Source organism: Alligator mississippiensis, chromosome 1, assembly GCF_030867095.1.
Source record: "Alligator mississippiensis isolate rAllMis1 chromosome 1, rAllMis1, whole genome shotgun sequence".
NCBI lineage: Eukaryota > Metazoa > Chordata > Crocodylia > Alligatoridae > Alligator > Alligator mississippiensis.
In genome coordinates this window covers 93871141-93885296 of record NC_081824.1, presented here as the reverse complement: position 1 = coordinate 93885296, position 14156 = coordinate 93871141, and positions in this window count along the sequence as shown.

Here is a 14156-nt window from a genome sequence, read left to right as displayed (position 1 = left end):
CCCCACTAAATTAGGAAAGAAAGTACTGGACTGGAAAAAATTGACCAAATCTGATAGAAAGGTACAGTGTATAGTCTCTTGCCAGCAAACCTAGAGACCCCATTTCCAACCCATACTGGCATTTCAGGATATGGGCAGGGAAACAAATTATACTGAATTAAATAATGGGATTTAAAATGTACCATGCACTCTGTGATAAATGTTTTGTTTGTCTGCTCCTATCCTGTGGCAAGTGAAAGCCAAACCAAGCATCTTAGCCCTCAAAGCAATGGGGCTTGATGAATCAGTTTAGCTTGCACTTACCATGGGATAAGAATTTATCTGATCAGGCTCTATCACGTACATTATGTTTCCTTAAAGGAGCCTGTAAAGTTGCATAGTGCAAAAGTGCAATAGGGGATGTTAAGCTTTCTTGGTCCTATGATGGTTCATCAAATGATACATGGTGTGAAGCAGTGGTCTTGTATCAATTGGTGTTTACTTTGTATTTCCTAATCTTCCGTTCTTAATATGTATATTAAGGGCTCTATATGGATGGTATAGCATTTGTATGCGGTTAAAATCTAAATAGATAAATAATGGGACGGCACTTACAAATTTGGAGAAGAACTGGCTTTCTGTTGGTACATACACAACAAACAGATATTTCCCAGATTGATGTGCCTGAACACCTGCAGGGTATTTTTTTTTAAATATTTATTTTATACAATGAAAACATGAAAAGGATTTACTGAAAGGAGAAACTTTTGATCTCTTCCACTAAATAACCATATCAAAAGCTCTTTTCAGTGCCTTTTGTTGAAACATATAAAAGTCATGAACTCCCAGAATGCTAACTCAATACATCACAGCTTATGGACCAAACTATTGCCCAGCAAAAGCAAGTATAACAGCTCTCAAAGGAGATGAACCTATTTATTCTAGTCTGTATTTAAAATGATGTTAGCACTGTTGTTGCTATTGGGTTCTAAGAAGAAAATAGATGAACAAATGATGGATATTTATTTGAAAAAAACTATGAATACTCTTGAACATAGAGGTTAGTCCATGACTTAGTTAAATATTGCCTGATCATTCCAAAAGAAACAGAGGGAAAGTTTCTTTGTGGTATCTTAGATGGAGATGTAATAAGTTCGTATAAAATGAAAGATATAGATGAAAATGCCCTAAAGATCTTAAAACAGTCTTTCATCTGGAATTTCAGTTTGGTCTAAACACTCAACCTTTGACATGTTGCTTATTAAGTCCAAAGTACAATTGTTTCCTTACAAAGGAGAGGCACCCTCCAGTTCTCAGTACAACAGTAAAATTACAGCAAACTCTCATCTCCTGACATGAGCCAAGCAGACAAGGAAAGACAAGAGTTGAGTGATTTTCTTCATACCTACTAGTGATGTAACTCTGAGAAAGGGAAGATTAAAGGTATGAGGATGTTTCAGAAACTAACAGCAAAATGGTTGCTTATGCTGTATGTCTGCAACAAAGTGGGAAACACTGAGAGTGGCACTGTCAAATGTACCAGTTGTTTATGACTATGTAGAGAAGTGACGTGGTCCAGCAAATAATCATTGTACACAAAAAGGTCTTATTTTAAAATTGCCACTGTATTATGGTTGTTTTCATTTGTATTGGGGATATCACCTGGAGATCAGAGACCCTTTGTCTTAAGTGTTGTACAGTGCTATAGGGTTGCCCAGTTTCTGCCTCAAAGACCTTAAGATTAAAAGAAATGAGACATGCAGGGGATGGAAGGGGAAACAGAAGCATAGAGAAGCAAAGTGACTTGCTCAAGGTCATACATTACAAGAGTGCTCTAGCTGTATATAAGTAAATAGCAGATAAAGTGTTGGTAGATGGCTCTCAAGAATATGTCACTCCTAGGGTTTTGCAGGAACAATGACATTTATTGTGCTTTACAAATGGCTTTGGATGGCTGAGTTTTTCATTAGCTCTTAAGTTTAAAGCTTTTACTGTTTCTGTTCTTCCTTTCAGCTGATAGTTATGCTATCTGAGCAGCCTCCTCTGCATGCCCAACCGTCCTGCTGCTGTGCAAACAGAGAGAGAGAGAGAGAGAGAGAGAGAGAGATGTGCAAGCTTGTTCAGGATCACATAGCATCAAAAGGTGATGATGGAGTTGTCAATGTCTGTGCTGGTCATTCCTTGACAAAGTCAGTTTCCTCCAATTGGTGACTTGGTCAGACTATTGGCATTTTATTTGCAGCACACAGTTCTCCCCCAGGAGCATAAGTCCCCACTGATGGAAACAAATTATGTTTCTTCTCTTCCCTGCAAAGCTTGTTTGCCTTGTAAATGGGCATGCCAAACCCATTTAAGATATGTCTACCATGGTAGATGTTTGATCATGTAGAATCACAGCCATTAACAGAAAAGACCTATTATTTCCATGAGAATATGGTCCTATACCATGAGGATGGTGACACTAAATTTATTCATATTAGTGAGGCACTGATATAAAAGAGATGAGCATCTCAGATAAGCCCACTAGATTTAAAAGATACAGGACCTCCATCTAACCCAGGAGGTGCACAATCCCACCAGGGGAAATGCCTTGCTGGACCTGGTCCTGGCCACAGGCGACGACCTGGTGAGGGGACTGCGGGCTCTTGACCACCTGGACGATAGCGATCATCTCCTACTGGAATTCACCATCCAGCGCAGGGTGTCAAAGGCCTGCAGCAAGGTAGTAGCCCTTGACTTCAGGAGGGCCGATTTCAATGAGTTAAGGAGATTACTTGGGGAGGCACTGAGGTCTTGGAGGGAAGGGAAGTTGGGAGTCCAAGATGAGTTGATGGTATCTTATGTTGAGTTTAGATTATGGTTTGCATAGAATGGTTTGTATAGGGATGATCCTACTTCAGGCAGGGACTAGATGACCCTGAAGGTATGTCCCTTTCAGCCCTACTTCTTAATGAGTCTCTACACTTCTATGATCATTTAGGGATGGTGTCAAGGCACCTTGTCATATCTGTAGAATGTGGATGCAGAAAAAATCTTTTTGACAGGCAAGGGGTGGGGTCTGTACATCCCACCACACTACCTAATGGTGGCCAGCCATATCTAAATATCAGAACTAGTCAGAAGCATGTTTTAAAAGTATTTAATAAAGTGGAAAAAAAGCAGCCACATTTTCCCTTTAATTTTTGTCCCTCTAATGAATGTGACTGAGATGGCAAATCACCAAACACAGTCTCATCACTCCTGGGAAAATAGTCTAATTTTCCAGGAAAGTATGCCCAGTTCCCATTTAGGTGAAGGCCTTTTAATATCATTCTGGAAGCACAAAGGGCCCTCAAAGACATTTAAAAGCCTGAGTGATATAACTGAGAACTGGTCCCAGTGGGTCTCAGATTAAAGTTAAGGATAAAATGTACTCTCTCCAGTTCAGATCTAAGACAACTAAGGATGGTAAGAGAAATCTACATGCCCATAAGGAGTCCACAATGATGATTATCACCATGTAACTGAACTCCAAGAGGGGTTTCCTTTTAGTACCATGGGGTCCTACACTGTACTAACTGAGAAACACTTTTCAGTAGAACAATTTCCCTTAAAAATTAGGTAAAGTCAAATATTTCTCAGGGTCTTTATCATGTCTGAAATCTCTTTATCCAAAGTATGAATGACTATTTCTTCCTAAACCAACAAAGCTGAACTCTCAGCTTTCCATTCCAGCTGTTGCTGTTTAGCTGCTCTTCTCTCTACTTAAAAACTTTTTTTTTTAAAGGAGAGAGCCTGAGAGAGGTCAGATGGAGCATAAGTGCTCTGCTTTTTTTCTTTCATTAGCACAAGTGATGGCTACCCATGGATTTCAAATTTGTTTCAGCTCTTACTAGGAGCTCTTTGCAACATGAAGCACGGATTGATTGTCAGTGAAGAGGTTCTGCAATAACAAAGACAGAAGTCATACACTAAGGTTCTGACATGTGATCTGACAGAGGTGATGTCACCAACAGCTGACCTATCATAAGACTTCAGGACAAAAGCCAATGGGAGTCTTATTTGTGAGTTTCTAGTGCACAGCTCCCTGCTAGTTTGTGCTTGGAAACAGATTGACTAACATAATAGAGTGATTTTGTAATCTGTCATAATACCATAAGCTACAGATCCACAGACTTTGACCCTTCACAGGTATAATAAGCTCTTTTATTCAGCTGCACATGCTCCCTTGATGGGGGAGTGAGAAGGGGACTTTTTCTAATTATATATCCAAAGCATATGTTTTGCCCAGAAACAAAGCATTATATTCATTAGTAAAATCCTATAAGCTAGGTTCTTCTTATTAGCCAGTTAACTAATTGACAGTTAAGAACTTGTATTAATATCATGCTGTAAGCATGCAGTCACTTAATCTGACAGCTTTATTAAAATTATAGCAGTGCTTCTCCATGGTGCTATGGTTAAGGGTCTATCATTATTAACTCTGGGGTTTAGGGGTTTTATAGCTCAGTTGTAAAAATCCTGTATAACAGAAACTTGTCAGACAAGGTCTCAGCCTAGCAGCGATTTACTTAATCTTTTGAAAATGGGAAAGAGGAAGAGTGTTACAGAATTTTTTTCAGGAACTGGAAGTAGACAGTTTTTTTTCCCCCATTCCTGTAACTCAGAAATGATAACAATGTTGATAAATGCACAATAATACACTTATGAAGGAATGTTTTGAACAACTTACAGTAACTGCAGACACTCACAGAAAATATCCAAATATCACTGAGGACAGGTCATTGAACACAGGTCACCACTTTGCAGTGAAGATTTAAAACAAGTCAAATCTCAGGTTGTACAAGAAGTGGCTTTAGAGAATAACAGAGAAAATACTGTAATTACAATATTATTGCATTAATCAGTGATGCTCAACCTTTCTGGTGTGCAGGCTGAATAAATGCAATGCAGCCAGTCTGTGGGCCAGATCTGGTGCATGGGGTCAGGTCCAAGGGCCAGATCCAGTGTGCAGACCAACCCTGCATGCTGGGTCCTGGACTGTGTCTGATGTACACACACTGGCTGGATCCAGCAGACTTTGGGTCTTAGGACCATGTAATTTGGCCTGTGGGACTCCCAATGGGTCCAAAAATGTAGTGATGGGAAAGTGGTAGCAGTGTTAATTGGCATGGGGCTCACAGAACCATGGTGGTTAACAGTGCTACTGCTCCCATGACATGCTCCAAGGGTCAGATCTTGCCTGTGGGCCATACTTCAAACACCACAGGTATGAATCAGTAAAATATCCTTACATCATCTGAATATTGAATCTTCATGGTGGCCCATAGCTGAAAACACTGTGGTTTCCGATGTGTGTTACAAAGTGCAGTGGCTTTGCTGAGTAATAATAAAGATTCTACATGACCAAATTATGTCCTCAGCTGCACTTGAACAGCCTCAAAATTTAGTCTTCAGAATCATAGAAAATGGTTTGGAAGGAAACAAAAAGTTCTTCTAGATGGGTAAAATGCATAAGGCAGAATCAGCTCTTGTCTAAACCATCCCAGACAAATGTTTGTCTGATTTTTATTTTTGGTGGCAAGGTGTCATCAAGGGATACCAGTCTAATTTTCAGATACTAGAATGAGTTTACAGAACTAACAGTTAAGAAACAAATTTCTAAGCTGAAATGGAGGCTTAGAAATGAAGAAAATAAATTTGGCAACTTACACTGGAATTTGATGAGTAATTTTTTTGTGCAGAACTGTGTTTTATTGATTTTTTTGATGTTAGAGGTGCTGGTGGGATTTTTTTTGGTGCCTATTTTACATTTTTTTCTCAAGATACTGAGATTTTTAAGAGAGAAACTCTTTCAAATTGGCAACAAAGGAGAGTAAAAACTTTAACTGCAGTCCCCAGAGAACACAGAAATTGTTTAGTCCTTTGCCCATGTTGCTTCTCTTACAGTCCATGAGTTTTGCATGTAGCCAGACTGAGGAATAGTTTATAGGTACGTTTTGCTTATTGAATTAGACTCAGTCACTAGCCAAGTACTGTAATTTCCTTCTGGAGCTGTCCCCTGGCTTGTAACATGCACACTAGTGCCCCCTACCGATAGGAATATATCAGATTTACTCAAATGTTTGAAAGTTCCCTCTTGGTGAGTTTGTGCAGTAGTTCTCAACCTTTTTTGGACTTGAGGCATCCCTCCAAAACTTGTGTGAATTGAGTGGCCTCAATTAAAAAAAAAATTATATACTGGAAGGCTCACCTCTTTGCAGAGGGACTGGGCACTGGGGTTGGGGATCATTCTGGAAGGGACAAGCCCAAACACAGCTGCACTTATCTCCTCACACCTTGGAGCACTCTTCAAAGGACCTGGGGGAACTACAGGGTTTGCTGGCACCTTGTTGAGAATCGATGAGCTAATGCAATTACTTCTTTAGTTCAGTGCCAGTATGTTCTGGCACCAAAGGTCTTTTTCCTGATGGTATATACATGCGCTTCACTGCTGACCTTAGCTTGTTGGTAGGTGTGTGGCTATACATCACTGTGGTATGGTTTCTCAGTCTGTCATCAAGACCTTAAATCCTCACTGGTAAATCTTATTGCTACTGCTCTGGCCTTGTGCTGGGAGTGTAGCAGTCTGAACAGCCGCCATGGTGTATCAGCTCAGTTTCAGAGCCCTTGTTGGCTTTGCAATGGAGTGGCTTACAAAAGAGGGTTTCACATTATCTAAACTCTGAATGCATGTTTGCTAAAGCTTCATGGGGTCTAAAGGTCTGCTAGAACAGGATGGGAAGGTGAAATAGAATTGCAGGCAAAACGTATGTTAGATCTTGGGAGGGAGAAGGTGGAAGAGCAACAGCTCTACCATCTACTCTCTCGCTTTGTTGAGTTCCCTCTTATTTTTTCCATCTTAATTTTTGTTGAAAGTGATGAGAAGAGCTGAGGATCTCGGTTAGAAAATAGACAGAATGAGAGGAAAGACTGCCTTGCCTATGGGCATTGGAATCAGGAAGTCTGTGAAGTCTGAACTAAGTTGCAGTCCTTTTCACTCTCTGTTTGAATTTCTCTCCTCTGAAAAGTCAGTCTGTGAATCCAGTTTACTTTCCCATAACAGGAGGAAAATGCAGCAAAAACTTATTTTTTGTCACAGATAACCAACTGCATTCAGGAAACAGATCTGTTGAGAAAGAAAGTGCTGTTTTTGCAGTCACTTTTTTGGTCATAGCTGCACTTCAGTAATTGTCAAATGTAACTTTTTTATTAACACCATTTTTTTTCAGAACTCCTGTTCACAGCTCCTGTGCACACCTCTTAATCCAAACACAGAGCCCTTACTTCTTAAAAATAAGCAAGGGACAGAGAATTGAAAGCTAGAGGATTTCAATTTAATTGTAAGTCATTAACAAATCTGGAAACTCTCTGATAAACACATGCCCAGTGCAAGCCTCTAGGCATGACATTACATTTACAGTCTTCCTATTAGTCCTATCTTTACTCAGGCAAAATTCCCATGGACCCCAGATGTTGGTGTCAGTGAGAATTTGGCTGAGGAGGATGTAGGATTTAATCTACTGAGAAATTACTACCCTGAAAGAGAAAAATAAAACAATTAAACAATATTACTTATTAATTACAGTACAATGCTACAGTTGTGGATAAAAACATTGTAGTGTTACATTGCTCTAAGCTGTTCTGTTTTAGAGCAATACTGCAGAGTGAAATGTATGACAGTTCCTAGGTATTTTCTGAGAAGTGGAGGCATAAACAGTACCTCTAATATTAAGTCAGAGGTAAAATGAATTGGGTGATAGTAACCTTTTTAAAAATAAAAAGTATTTTGTTAGTCTGTACACACTGCTGGAGCTTTAAGCTTTATAATCAGCTTGGAAATTAGTTTAACCAATGGGGATCTTAATGACTCACTTCTATCTTCCCCAAGTTATAAGGTCAACTATCAAAATAGATATTGTTTGAAAAGCTTTGAGTGGCCAGTATTTCTTGTTACTTACAATTTATTGCCTATTTTTAAAGATTCTATTATTTAATCATTTCAGGCCATATTAAAATGATTGTTTAAAATTGTTATTTTAAATAAGGGAAATGGAGAAAAAAGGGCTTTTCAGATAATCCACTTACTGCATCTTTGTTGGGCCTGTCCTCATAATACCCTGGAGTTCCAGTTGCTGGATTTAATCACAACACTTGTTAATTTCCAGAGAAGCAGCAGTGGCCTCTCCAGCTTTCACTGTTATTATTTAGAATATTACTGTTCTGTTCTAACTCCTTTTAAACAATGTAGCAAATCCTGCATCTCTTCAAGTGCACAACCCTCACAGGGATATTAATCCCATTCTGTGGGGAAGCTGCTCTCTTTGTGGGCAAGAAGATGGAAAGGTGAAGAAAAGAGAAGGCGAGCAAGTCACCTCCCCCTCAACTCCCTGGGTCTGATGAGATTGAAGACAGGCATTCCATGGTGGAAAAAAAAGCAAAAAGCACGACTTAATTATAAATTCCCAGGAGAAGTTGTTGTACTCAGTACTTAGGGTCTAGGGCAATAAATACATTTAAAAAAAGTATTAATTAAAGGAACACTAGACAAAATACTACCTATTTTCCCTCCCTTAAAAAAAATGCAAAAAACAAGCCACCCCCCCAAGACATTGCTGGGGGAAAGTACTCCAAAACTCGGACCAAATTAATTCCTAATGCAACTCAACTGACTGTGATAGAATTACTGAATGTGCCCCTTGAGTTTAAGCTTGGAGGGCATCAGACAGTACAGTGCTTGGAGGGAGGGAATTGTTGTTGATGACTATGCTGAGAGGTAGGAGTGAGAATTATCTCATAAACAGAAAAGGGCCCAACAGAATCCTAGCCTAAACTGGCCAGGGTTTGGCATGACCAGCAGAGATAGTTCAGCAGGTTGTAAGGGGAGTCTGATGCTTTCCTGACTTTTTGTTACGCTTAATTTCCTGTCACATTGGTTCTGTGGTCTCAGGGAAGTATGTCCTGAAAGTTTCATTTCATCCTCAAACTCTTTAATTTTTACCACTGCACTGCTGCGCTACCCACAGGACTGCCTGAATCTCTGTGGCTGGCCAGGATCGGTTCCATAAAGTTTGTGCAGAAATCCTACCACTATGCAGGGATTGGTGCCAAGCATTGGCGACACGTAGGGGGTGCACCTGGGTGTACTTGCACCCCCTGAGCTTGGCGGTGCACCCCCTGCAAAAAGCACCACTGACACTGCCAGAGGTGCCTGTGGGTGGTTGCTGCTTGCCACCCCCTCCTTCCCTCGCCGCTGACGCCGCCGTTGGTGTCTGCGGGCGGTCCCTGATTGCCGCTGGCTGCTGCTAATGCTGCTGGCAGCGTCTGTGGGTGGTCATCGACTGCAGGGCAGCGTTTGCCATCCTTTCCCTCCCCCCTGCCGACAGCACCATGGCTGCCTGCGAGAGCTCACCACTCACTGCCACCATGCTTCTGCCAGCACTATTGTTGCCTGCGGGAGCTCACTGTGCCTGCCCTCCCACCCCCCAGTGTCCAGGGACATACAGCATTTATGGTACCAAGGAGAGTACCAGCTCCAGAATCAGACAGAAGGGTACTGGCAGGATACTGCTGGAGGAGTAAGTGTGGTAGTCCCATGCACAAATCCTAGGGAGACAGACTGGATAGGACCCAGCTTTACTTCATGCTTGATCACCATTTAAATCCAGGCTTCCATGCCTCCTAACTTCCTCCCAAAATAATCAGAGGGCTAATTGACATGGTGGTGATTTTAGCAATGTGAATACCTTGCCAGTGAGGACTAGTCTGAGACACCTTCCTTTCCATTAATTAGGTTTTTTTTCTTCCTAGTGTTTCCAGATGAATTGTGTGAGACTTTTGCTGACTGGAGCTCCTTCAACTGACTATCCAGTATGTCAAGACACATCCACAGAGCAAGGCACTTTGAAAAGGAGTCAGACAAAATATGAAGGCTGTTATGTACTGTTACTTGGATAACAGAGGAAGCAGTGAGTACTTGTGAGGTGGCAGCTCTTCATCTTTCAGATGAAGAACAAAGGCAGTATTCTGCACTGCTGCTGAAATTCACTGAGTAGCCTGAGGCACATCCTTGTTATATATGCAGTACTCTCTCTCTAGGCACTGCTGTCTCTCTAGGCACTGTAGTTTATCACTGGTTACAGGTGCTTCTGAAGCTCCTACAAAGAGCTATTTTATCAGTAATTTCCATTTCAATGATACGTGTCATGTAAATCTGTCGGTGTCTTCTCCTTGCCTAAATATAGGAGGAAGGTTCTTCTTTTTCATATAATTGAGTTGCACTAATCCAGGTACACTGCATTTATTCAATGACACATTGTGCTTTTGGAAACAAGAATAGTTATACAGCTGGCTTCTTATTTGAAATCTATCATCTTTCTATTATCTGACTCATTCAGCAGTGGCACAAACTTGTCTTAAATTTTATGTTTGATTGCCATCTGCTGGTTATTTCTAATCTCTAAAAAAATCTCACCATGAAGGATCTGTTAACATTACTACTGCTGTGCTTTGAAGGATCCCAGGACCACAGGAATTCAGGGTAATAACACAAAGGCTTGGATCTCTGAGGAACAGGTTTATCTGCTAGTGTGTAATTTCTGGCCAGGACTTGTCCTGTTTTCCCGCAGTCCCTGAGCCTGCAAAATCACCCACCATTAGTACATCTCTACTATAGAGATGTTTGGTATCTCATGCTTCCTCCCCCTCCTCTTCCAGCTAAACTAGCTTGACTGGTATCTCCGGTGCCATATCAGGACTGTTGTTCTCTCCTCTCTCCTAAAGACATCCTGAGATTTTGGCAATGTACTGGGCATCTCCAGATTTGGCTTCTTATCCCTATGACCCACTGGCCTGCTCTTATTCTCTTCTATGACCATGATTCAGTTCCAAGGTGAATCTGTTCCATTTAGCAGCAGGTATTTTTGTTTTTTTTAAGGTTTTTATAAGGATAGGGTAAAATCTTGAAGGGCTGCTTCCCCCCCACTCCATCCATGAAGCCCTCTGCATGTGGAGTACTGTCTTACAATAGGGATAGTACTTTTTAAACCAGGTGCAAATATCTGGTGGTAGGGCTTTATAATTAATGTTTTGGGGCCCCTAAGCAACTGCCAGCCCATAGTTATCACTCCTTTTGCTACTGAATGACACAGCATGCTGGCAGGGTGGGAGTATACTGAGTGTTTGTCCATCTTTTTATAAAATAGGCAAGGTTTGAGCTCAGAGCTGGAACAGCTGTTGTCCTAGGATGAGCTGGAACAGCTGTTGTCCTACAGTGCTCTGGGTGGCGTGCTGAAGGAGTTCGGTGCACAGGTGGTTTTCTCTTCCATCCTACCAGTGAACGGACAAGGAAGACAGCAGGAGAACTGCATCCGAGAGACCAACTGGCGGCTTCGGCAGTGGTGTCTCGAGGCAGGCTTCGGCTTCCTGGACAACGACCCGCACATCACGACGAGGGACATGCTCAGCTGGGATGGGCTTCACCAGTCCCCCAAAGGTAAGCGTGTGTTTTCTTCTAGGTTGGCGGATCTCCTCCAGCGGGCTTTAAACTAGGCTCGTCAGGGGGAGGGGAAGATGAGGGCGGGGGAAGTTGTGGACCACCAAACCATGTGGCACCCACAAGGACAGTCCAGCCTGAAGAAAGAGAGCATTGAGAACCTGAAAGCCATGGGGAGGCCAGCACTACGGCACAGGTAAGAAACGAGAAGGTAAGAATCAAAGGGCCCCTTGGGACTCAGAGCGGGGGGGCAGCAAAGGCACCAGTCGCAGGGCTCAAGTGCCTATATACTAATGCTAGGAGCATGGGGAACAAGCAGGATGAACTAGCGCTCCTGCTTGCACTAAACACCTATGACTTAGTGGGGCTAACGGAAACCTGGTGGGATTCATCCCATGACTGGGCGGTACACATTGAGGGCTATAGATTGTACAGAAAGGACAGGGTGGGGAAGAAAGGGGGAGGGGTTGCACTTTATGTCAGTGAGCAATATACATCAACCCTCATCAAGACGGAATCCAAGGTTGAGGAAGTAGAAGGATTGTGGGTTAGGCTACATGGGGGGCAAGGAGAAAGGGATTTGGTGGTAGGGGTCTGCTACAGACCCCCACATCAAGGGGAAGAAAGAGATTCGGGGCTCCTGAGGCAACTCTCGGAGACCATAAAAGCTAAAGAGGCGGTAGTCATGGGGGACCTAAACTACCCGGACATCTGCTGGGAGACGCAGACAGCAAGGTCCCATCGCTCACGCAGGTTTCTAACCTGTGTACAGGACCTCCACCTGACACAGGAGGTACACGGTCCCACTAGGGGGAATGCCATACTGGATCTGGTATTGGCAACGGGAGATGACATGGTAGGGGACCTACAGATCGGTAGCCATCTGGGGGACAGTGATCACCTAATAATAGAATACACCATAAGACGTCGAGTGGGTAAGGTAACTAGTAGGGTGAAAGTGCTAGACTTTAGGAAAGCTGATTTCAATGAACTCAGGCGATTAGTCAAGGACGCACTGCAGAGTAGGAGATTTGAAGAAATGGAAGCCCAAGAAGGGTGGCTGTGCCTTAAGGAAACGATCCTTCGGGCACAAAGCAAGATGATCCCCGAGCGAGGCAAAAGAGGGAAAGGGGCCAGGAGGCTTCCCTGGCTGACCAGAGAAATCCAGGGCAGCCTAAGGGACAAAAGGGGAGCACATAAAAAGTGGAAACAGGGAGAGATCACCAAAGATGAATATACCTCCTCTGCTCGTGCCTGCAGAGAGGCAGTTACGGGCCAAAGCTACCATGGAGCTGAGGATGGCAACCCAAGTAAAAGACAACAAGAAATTGTTTTTTAGATATATAGGGAGTAAAAGGAAGGCCCAGGGAGGAATAGGACCCCTGCTAAATGGGCAGAAACAATTGGTGACGGACAGGGGGGACAAGGCTGAACTCCTCAGCGAGTTCTTTGCCTCAGTGTTCCTAAGTGAGGGGCACAACAAGTCTCTCACTGGGGTTGTAGAGAGGCAGCAGCAAGGTGCCAGACTTCCATGCATAGACCCTGAGACGGTGCAGAGTCACTTGGAAGAACTGGATGCCTTTAAGTCGGCAGGCCCGGACGAGCTCCATCCGAGGGTGCTGAAGGCACTGGCTGACATCACTGCACAGCCACTGGCGGGAATATTTGAACGCTTGTGGCGCACGGGCCAAGTCCCGGAGGACTGGAAAAGGGCCAACGTGGTCCCCATTTTCAAAAAGGGGAAGAAAGAGGACCCGGGCAACTATAGGCCAGTCAGTCTCACCTCCATCCTTGGCAAAGTCTTTGAAAAAATTATCAAGGCTCACATTTGTGAGAGCCTGGCAGGGCAAATTATGCTGAGGGGAAATCAGCACGGGTTCATGGCAGGCAGATCGTGCCTGACCAATCTAGTTTCTTTTTATGACCAGGTTATGAAACGCCTGGACACAGGAGGAGGGGTGGATGTCGTATACTTAGACTTCAGGAAGGCCTTCGATATGGTATCCCACCCCATACTGGTGAACAAGTTAAGAGGCTGTGATGTGGATGACTACACAGTCCGGTGGGTGGCGAATTGGCTGGAGGGTCGCACCCAGACAGTCGTGGTGGATAGGTCGGTTTCGACCTGGAAGGGTGTGGGCAGTGGGGTCCCGCAGGGTTCGGTCCTTGGACCGATACTCTTTAATGTCTTCATCAGTGACTTGGACGAGGGAGTCAAATGTACTCTGTCCAAGTTTGCAGATGACACAAAGCTATGGGGAGATGTGGACACGCCGGAGGGCAGGGAACAGCTGCAAGCAGATCTGGACAGGTTGGACAAGTGGGCAGAAAACAACAGAATGCAGTTCAACAAAGTGCTGCACCTAGGGAGGAAAAATGTCCAGCACACCTACAGCCTAGGGAATGACCTGCTGGGTGGCACGGAAGTGGAAAGGTGTTCATCTTGGAGTCCACTAGGACTCCAAGATCCGAGTCGGTGGTGTGACGAAACCATCAAAAAAGCCAATGGCACTTTATCGTGTATCAGCAGATGCATGATGAATAGGTCCAAGGAGGTGATACTTCCCCTCTATCGGGCACTGGTCAGACCGCAGTTGGAGTACTGCGTGCAATTCTGGGCGCCGCAATTCAAGAGGGATGCAGATAACCTGGAGAGGGTCCAGAG